The following is an 8,737-nucleotide window of genomic DNA, read 5'->3' on the forward strand; positions in this document are numbered from 1 at the left end:
TAGTACCTATTATTCTCATTTTGGAAACCTAGAAGCTGAATAATGCGTCTATAAACAATCATTCTGGATGTCAGCCGTGGGCTTTGAGGCTTTTTTGGACTGTGCTCATTTCTTATTTTGTCTGTACGGCACCCTGAGAAGTTCACGACTGGGGCTCTGAAGCAATAATACAATATATTTTTTTCCTTTTACTGTTATGTGCGTTATTGGCATTCACGTTTGAAGCCTTTGAAAACCTACAGTGAAAGGTTCCATTGGGACCCGCTGACATTCGAGTGTTTTGCGTCAAATTCCAAAATGGCAAAGCGTTGTTATGAGCTGAAAGGGAGAGAGGGAACTTCCAAAAGACCCAGCTGACTCTTTGAATCTGCGTAAGTCAGGGAATTGAGTGATAAAACAAACACCCCAGGTGAGGGGGATGTGAAGTTAGTTAGCTTAATGGAACAGATACAGTAGCACCCCCAGGCAAAAGGGGAGCGCCTGTACATTGCTATCCAACCAGGGGAATTCTCAGGAGGTATGGGAACTGGCAGGAAAGTGGCTGATAGATGTGGGCTGCCCTCTGATTTCCCTCTCACCCAGGCCAACCCTTTCCTGGCTGCCTGTGGGTTGTCTCGCCGCAATGCCTTTTTTTTTTTTTTGTCTGGGCTAAGCTAAGCAAGGTCAAATTGAGTGAGGAGTTTCATTGGAGATCTCCAAAGAACACCTATCTGCTGGAGAAAACTGTTCTGGTGATGCAAGAAATGGCAAATTTCCCTCTGAGTCAGAGCTGGATTGTTCCAGCTGGTCAGGAGGGAGGAGGAAGGTTGGAGCTGTAGAGCAGATAGCGATGGAGACATTAGGGCATTTCCTATCCAGCAAGGTTTCAGGTTCAAGGAGAGGTGCCAATGTCTTGTCCAACTCATATCCTAAAATGTACATCTGATGTCAGTGTAACCTGACCATCGCCGCTCAAGTCTCCTGCTGTGTCATCTCAGCAGGGTGGTGTGTGTAAAACCCTGAGTAATTTCATCCCGAGCAACGGGTAGGATGGAAGACTGAGGTCAGATTCTTCTCAGCTAACTTCAGACTCTCAATTAAGGAAGCTAATTGCCCTCTCCCTAGGAAGAGTATAAAGACAAAGTACTCCAGACTGTCACTCCAATCTGAGATCTTCACTGATTGTTGCACTGTGTTGTGCTGTTCATTAAAGTATTTTCCCCATTGCCAAACCTAAAAGCTGTGAGCAAAGACCCATGAGCAAAGACCTGTAAGTCCATATATAATTTTAATTCCACAATTTACCCTATTGATTCAGGGAAAGTTCTCGAGTTTAAGTCGTATCATCCTCCTGATTTTGTTTATTTATTTGTTTGTTTGTTTATTTTTTCCAGGGAACTGCAAATTCATTTTTTTGTCCTTTGCCCTAAACCAAATGTTTTTGGGAACTTGCAGTGGCGTTTAGGGCTGTCAACACTGAATGATCTGTATGTCTTTCTGGATGAAATTATCCCACTGTCATGTATGATTGCAGAAGGTCCAGCGAAGGTACAAGCAGAGTACAGAAACCTTCAGATATAATTCTCATGTTGGCAGATAACAAAATGCGTGTTTTGCTGAATCAAGGTCTCAGGCTCCTGCACTTTGTTATACAAAAAAGCTCAGCTCCATTTGCAGATAAAATTAATCTGAACTGTTCATTTTCCCTGACTTCTCTGGATGCCACACCTGGAACACTGGCACAGGAACACTGCCTAGTGCCAGCTAGCAACAAAGTTCAGTCTTTGGAACACCATCTCTCTGACCTCTGACCATCTCTGAAAGGGACATAAATCCATGTTTAATTGTCCCCTACTTCACAGTCACAAACAAAATTCTCCAGAAATAAAGAGCAAGCCAAGAGATGGCTCTCTGTTTTTAGAACACCCATCAATTTATCAAATCTTGAGGATGTTGCTAAGAAGAAGCCTGGGGCTATATAAATATACGGACATAATTTTGAAGGTGGATTTAGGTTGCTATTTCACAGCTTAAACTGAGAATCACTGGTTGCACTGCAGTGAGTTTTACACCGAAGGTCTGCTTCACACTGCTGGCCTTGGAGGACTCAAACTGAAAGATGCATCACAAAGCTGAATTAAAGAAGCAACATCACTAGCAGCACATGCAATGGAGTTTCACACTTATTCATGGAGCTACACTCATCTATCCAGCTGAAGAGTAGCTCCAGAGCACTGAAATCCTGAGATTGCTTTCCAGTGGGTGACACACAAAAAGAATCTCACAAGCTGCTGTATATAGGAGCTTAAAAGAGACCAAATCCGTGGCTGTTCTATTGAGCAGAAGGCCAAACAGTGGATCCACAAGCAAGCTTCAGCTCAGTTATAGTATCCTCCATTTTCCAGGTAGAGTTCTTCAGTTTTACTGGCAATATCTCTATCTATTTCCAGTTCAAATAGGGAAAGGTTGGGTAGAGAGAACCAGGTTTTTCCTCTCATGTGACTTATATGCAGTCACTGTGTTAGTTTCCCTTTAGGGCAGCAGTTGGAGTTTTATTGGAATTATCCACAAGGGCGTTACTGCACGATGATGTAGCTAAAAAAATAACCGTCTAAATATGATATCCAGAAGATAAAAATAGGGTATTTTTCTGTTCTACAATGGAAATATGTTGTTAAATATATAATCGTTCATATAATAGTGTAGAAAATGAAGCACCAACTATTAAGGTTTTTTTTTGTTGTTTTTTTTTTTCAGCTTCCTACAACATAATTAATTGCAGATGTTAATAAAATGCAGAGTTCAAGGAACAGTGTCCAGCTCTGGAGAAGGGGTTACCTTTTTTGATAATATGTTAAGAACAGGGTTTTTTAGGTTTGAAATGCTGAAGCTCCCAACCTATTGCTGAAGGCCAGAGCAGAGAGGTAGAAGAATTTCTCCCATCTGAACTACGGATGCAAAGGAGCTTTCAGACCTCACTGTGTCTGAAAGAAGTGGAGGGACCTGGCCTTTAACTCTTGAAATGGATTGATTTGGAAGATTTGATGAGAAAGAGCTTTAACGTATTGGAGGAAACGGAACCTAGACCAAGCTAATGGATATTTCATCTTCAGTCTCTGTTCTTACAAAATTCCTAAAGGCAGAGAAGAGAAAGGCAGGGAAGAATCAACACAGACAGTCTATAAGAAATTCCCAACTCAGTGCAAAGGTCATACCATTTCCACCACATGAGAAGAAATAGCTACTTATTTCCCCAATGCATCCCTAGTTTTCTGTCTTCAGCCCCCATACCCTAAACCAGTTTTTATTCTAGAATCAGGCCAAAGGCCTTGCTTCATGAGAAGAACAGCAACAATATTCCCTAGAAGATACGGGAAGCCAAATTCAACTGCACAGTAGTGTCCTTCCCCAATTTGAATGGGTGCTGGACAGCTGGCTCCCATGGAGATGTGAGAAGTGGCCCTGGGAATCAACAGTCCGGGCCCCCTTAGGACACTGAATAAATCTTTTGTTTACTCTTTGCAGCCAATGTAAGGCAGAGAAAGCAAAAGTTTATCTTGACTATAGTGCATGATTTTCTCAGAGTTGTGGCCTAAAGGGCACTAAGTCTTGGAATCATTTGTTTAAACATCATGGACATCACTTCACCTCCAGAACACTCCCAGTCCAGGAATTTCCAAGCCATGGAGTTTGGATGGCATCCCATAGGTCATGACAAAGAAAATCTCTTCTAAAATTCCCTAGTTCTACCTAGTATAACCAGGACTCTATAGGCTTAATGTTTCCATGGATCATGAGCTTAGAATTTGAGACATACCTAGCAGACTGGTACTTAGAATAACTAAATCTTTCTCCAGTTCCTGTAGTTTTGTCTTGAGTCCTGTTATCACACTCTGAATGAGAAGTGTACATGTGTGCTAGACAAGCACTGCAAAGGGAGAACTCAGCTGGGCATCCATTCCATGAGGGAACTCATAATTTTCCAAGTAAGGTGCGAATGACTGCTCCAAAATATGAGGGACACCGTAAAACGTGAAAGAAAACTTCAGACCAAGGACAAGGCAGATTCCTACAAACAAAGCATTCCCAAGGTAATCCTCAGCTGGAACAGGCTGCTCAGAGAGGCTGTGGATGCCTCATCCCTGGAGGTGCTCAAGGCCAGGTTGGATGGGGCCATGGGCAGCCTGGTCTAGTACTAAATGTGGAGGTTGGCAGCCCTGCATGCAGCAGGGGGTTTGGAACTTGATGATCCTTGAGGTCTCTTCCAACCAAAGCCATTCTGTGATTCTGTGATTCTATGATTCTCACTTTAATTTAAATTCCAATTAAACTTGGAGAATGGGAGGGAGAAAGTAAAACAGGTGAAAAAAAGAAAAAAAGTAAAAGGAAAAAAAAAAAGAGGAATGTTGCTGACGTCTGTTTTCCAGTTCAATATTGACCAGGAAAAAAAAAAATCACCACCCAGACCCTTTTTCTGATTAATAAAAAAGTGATGGAAATTTCATATGTTGTCTTAGCTCCTAATCACTTCTCAGCAACATCTGGCAGTGACTGTGAGCTCCTTCCAGCCTGTTTATGTTCACAATGAGAACATTTTTTCCAGCCCTGTCAACAATTATTGTTTTCCCTATGGGGAGGTCAGAGGTTGTCCCTCACTTTGGTCGTTAAAAAACCCATGGCTTTGAAGTGCCTCCTGGTTGCCCCGTGTCAGCGCATGTCTGAGCTGCGGAGCAGAATGAAGGCAAACAAGGAGACCTGGTTCTTGCTTGCTACTCTTCGTGTAGCAGATGAGCAGAGGTGGTGTCAGGAAAAAGGGTGCTGCTGTGGTGGGGTCTTGCCAAGAGCTGCCCATGGAAGGGAGAAGATGATCCAAGGATCACCTGGGGGCCTGCAGTGGCTTGCAGCTCTGCTGGCAGCACTGAAGGTGCTGCAGAAATGAGTCAGTGCCTTTGATCTGGAGATTTTGGCTCCCTTTCGTGCCTTCCTTTGGTGTTGAGGTTTGTATGAGGAGAGGAGGTGTTTTTATGGGCTTCCTTCAAACTTGCACGACTTTCCATTGGAGGCCAGGGGAGGAGATGGGGGAGAGCAAACCAACCCCAACCCTGAGCTCCTGCAGCCCTCAACCCAAAGCACAGGAGCTGCAGGTGAGCCAGAAAGTGCATTCTTAGAAACTGAAGGGAAACCAACTGCATTCTTTCTTGAGGTAAAAAATAAAAGGCAGCTTCAGTGGCACAGCCAGCCCCTGCCCAAACTCCAGCTGGGGGCCACCCTCTGATCTGACTTTCTGCTGAGGTCCCTGCAGGCCTAAGAGAGGAGATACAGGCAACGCATTTTGGTTCAGCATCTCTCTCCTGGTCACTAAGCTAGTGTTGGCAGCTCACCCTTATCTGATATGGGCAATTGGTCCTGAAAGGGTTCTTGTCCCAGTTTGAAAGAGGAATAATGCAAAGCTCAGTGACAATGCAAGGTCACACTGTCAAAACCACTGGAGTGTCCCCTTTGGTGTATTAGCTCAACAGTTGTCTTGTTTCTATTTTGCTCCCTTGCTGTCTTCAAAACCCTTGCCATTTCTGTCTCATTCCTCTTTTTTCCCCTTCTCTGCATACTTAACCAAGTCAGGTCTTTGCAGATTTGCTTCCCCTACTGCTACCTTTCTCCTCCCACGGAAAATCCTAGAATTTCAGAAATCATAGAATCATTCGAGTTGAAAAGGACCTTTAAAGGTCATCTAGTCCAACTCCCCTGATAATAACACAGTCTGGTCCATTTGTGGCTCAGCTGCTCTCAAGGAGAGGAAAGGCCCCTTCTCAGGATCAGGTCTCTTTAGCTTTGCTGATAGTACTCGTTTTTATGCCATATGGAGAGACAACTGAAAGAGGATCAGGGAAGGTGGCAAGAGCTCTGCCACTGACCCCATAGGAGAACAAATCAGTTCTGAAGCACAATGCCTCAGTTTCCCACCTATGTGAGAACAGATGTAACACCATCCAGTATCGTAAGGCATGGCAAATAACTACAAGTGCAGCCATGAAAGTGGTCAGCAGGTGATTTTTGAAACATGAGGGCTGTTCTAAGCTCACTTACTATGGGGCATTCAGGTTGGAGGGGATCCCCAGATATCATTTAATCCACCCCTCTGTTCCATCAGAGCCAGAAGAAATGGGTTGCTCAAGGTCTTGTCCAGTTGGGTTTTGAATATCTCCAAGGATAGAGATGGCACAATGTCTTTGCAACCTGTTCCAATGGCTGACCACATTGACAGTAAACAAAACAAAACAAAACAAAACTTTTTTTCTGATGTTAAAATGATATTTCCCATGTTTGAAGTTGCACCCATTGTTTCTACATGTAAATCAAACAGAAAATTAAGAAAACTCTGGGTATGTGTCAAAAATGTTCTCAGAGTTCAACATGAAATCTATGAAATTACCAGTCCATGATGCTCCCTACAGATTTGATTTCAAAGTGCGTTCATTTCTTCTTGAGGAAGTGAATATTTTAAGTATTTTACAACCAAAATTTGGATATGTTTTCTCCAATCTGTCTGGCATAAAAGGGACACGTACACTAAACTTTTAGTATCCACCCTTTATGTTATTCAGAATTATGTCTTCAAAAACTGAAAGTCACTCTATTCTTTCCTAAGGTGACTGCCTTCAAGAATGCTCCACGAAGTGCTCATACTCAGCAATTAGCACACTTTCCATCCTCCAACTGTGCTTTCAGTCTCCACATGTCATGACAGAATCAAAAAATAATAATTGATGTTACTATGCCCATTAATATCTTATTTGAAATTTTGCTTGCTTAAGAATTGCTTCACATAGAGATTCTAAACAATTCCAGGAAGAAGCTAGTGTCAGTATTTGAGTGATTAAACAAGAAAACAAGAACAACATAAAAGCATCTATAATCAGCTTGATTGTTGCACATGGTCTGTTAGAGCAATGCAAAGCAGCTGCACTGTGTTAGTGAATGCTTCCCCCAGTTTCCACTCAATGCAGTGTTCAAAATTGTTAGCAAAAATACACAACAAGTAAAGAAGGAGAGACTCTGTATGAGTTAGGAAGGGAGTTCTTGTTTCAGGGTAAGATTAAGGAGGCAGTGAGGCTCTGTTTACCATTTATGACTTCCTTCCTTCCTGCCAGCCAGCGCCCATCTAAGAAAGGAAACTGTTTTGTGTGACAGTGTCAGACAAATGGGGACTACCACAAGGAAAGAACTCTGCCTGAATCCATTCTGAAGTTTACCATACAGTAGAAGAAGCAGTATGAGACTTTTTAGCCCTTAAATAAGTGCTACCTAAGCAATGTATCCAAACTTCTCTCCTCTACAGTTTGTGTTCTGCATTCATTTCTTCTGCTTGCCTACTTCTCACTGTTAGAGGGTCACAGAGTCATAATGTCTTTTACAACAATGATGTGCTATAGGCTGTTTTCTTGCAGTGACTGCAAACAAGATTGCAAGCAATCTTCTTAAAATTTCGAGCAGTGTTGTTCATAGTAAGGTCCCAAGAAATACTGCAGCAGGAATATTTGGATTGATGTGTAGCTGTCTGAGCATTTCCTCTTGTTTTAGTCTTCCAACGTCTTGCGTGACGTGAAAATAAGCAAGGCTAAGGAAACTAAGAGGAGAACTTAAGTAGAAGAAAATTGAACCAATTTCTGGAGGGCTGGCCAGTCAGTGGAGTAAGTTCAAGTTAGGGCTCTTTTGTGCTTAGCAGCTCCTTACAATCTTCCTCAGTAGTGCTGCAGATAAGGCACTGCTCTCCCTCGTTCTAGTCTCCTGAATGCCTCAGATCACTTAAATGCTATCTTTTAAACCTTAATTTTTTAAAAAGGAGAAACAAAGAGAAATTGGAACTCAGGATGTTCCATACAAACATAAAGAAGAACTTCTTCACTGTCAGAGCGATGGAGCACTAAAACAGGCTGTCCAGAGTGGTGGTGGAGTCTCCTTCTCTGGAGATGCTCATGGCCCATCTGGATGACTGCTTGTGTGACCTGCTGTGGGGAACCTGCACTAGCAGGGTGTTGGGCTAAATGATCCCTAGAGGTCCCTTCCAACTCCCAGAGTACTGTGATTCTGCAGTTCTGCATCCAGATCATGTCAGTCTGTTAGTCATACAGCAAACAGGGAAGGCCAGATACAAGTGCATTACCTTTTATGATTGGAAGAGCTGCTATCCTGACCGACAGTGAAAGATATTCTTCTGTTGTTTCTGTATCAGTTCTGTATTCAGTGTCCTTAGGGGTTAGCAAACATCATTTCACAAATGCAAGCAACCACAGCCAGTTATGCTGCCAACCTAAGCCAGATGGAGATGCCCAGATTCCTAGAAGGGAACTGGAAGGTCTTTATCAGTGTAGTACCTGGCTGTGCAAAGAGAGGAGCATGTGAGCACAAATACCATCAGTTGGAGAGGAAAAGTGTTCGCTTTCCTTGACAGAACCCAGGAGAAGAATGGGGAGAGGAAGCCAGAGCTAACTTAACCTTCAAGTACATAAAGGCATGAAAGTGAATGCAAATTTGGCACCAGACAAAATTGTTTAGTCATGCCTCTTGGAGGGCACAGCTGTGCACTCAGTGCATTTTAAGTTAAGAGCAAGCAGAGATTTTGCCCAGAGGTCAGTGCCTGTCCTCTTCTAACTTTGGTTGTTGCTTGAAAGAAGCACTATTTGTTGCTGTGTCTCCCCTTCCTTCCTTCCTTCCTTCCTTCCTTCCTTCCTTCCTTCCTTCCTTCCTTCCTTCCTTCCTT

The 8,737-nt window shown here is 43.0% G+C and overlaps 1 long non-coding RNA gene across 1 annotated transcript in view; it reads left to right on the forward strand.

Moving 5' to 3' along the window:
- LOC149917615 (uncharacterized) overlaps positions 1–4,471 on the forward strand; it is a 43,557-nt gene extending 39,086 nt beyond the window's left edge. The window contains exon 3 of the long non-coding RNA XR_016467938.1: positions 1,374–4,471. This is a non-coding gene — a long non-coding RNA (uncharacterized LOC149917615). The remainder of the gene's footprint in view (positions 1–1,373) is intronic.
- The last annotated feature ends 4,266 nt before the right edge of the window (positions 4,472–8,737 follow it).

The sequence above is a fragment of the Phasianus colchicus genome, chromosome 6, assembly GCF_987193195.1.
Source record: "Phasianus colchicus chromosome 6, bPhaCol1.hap1.1, whole genome shotgun sequence".
Taxonomy (NCBI): domain Eukaryota; kingdom Metazoa; phylum Chordata; class Aves; order Galliformes; family Phasianidae; genus Phasianus; species Phasianus colchicus.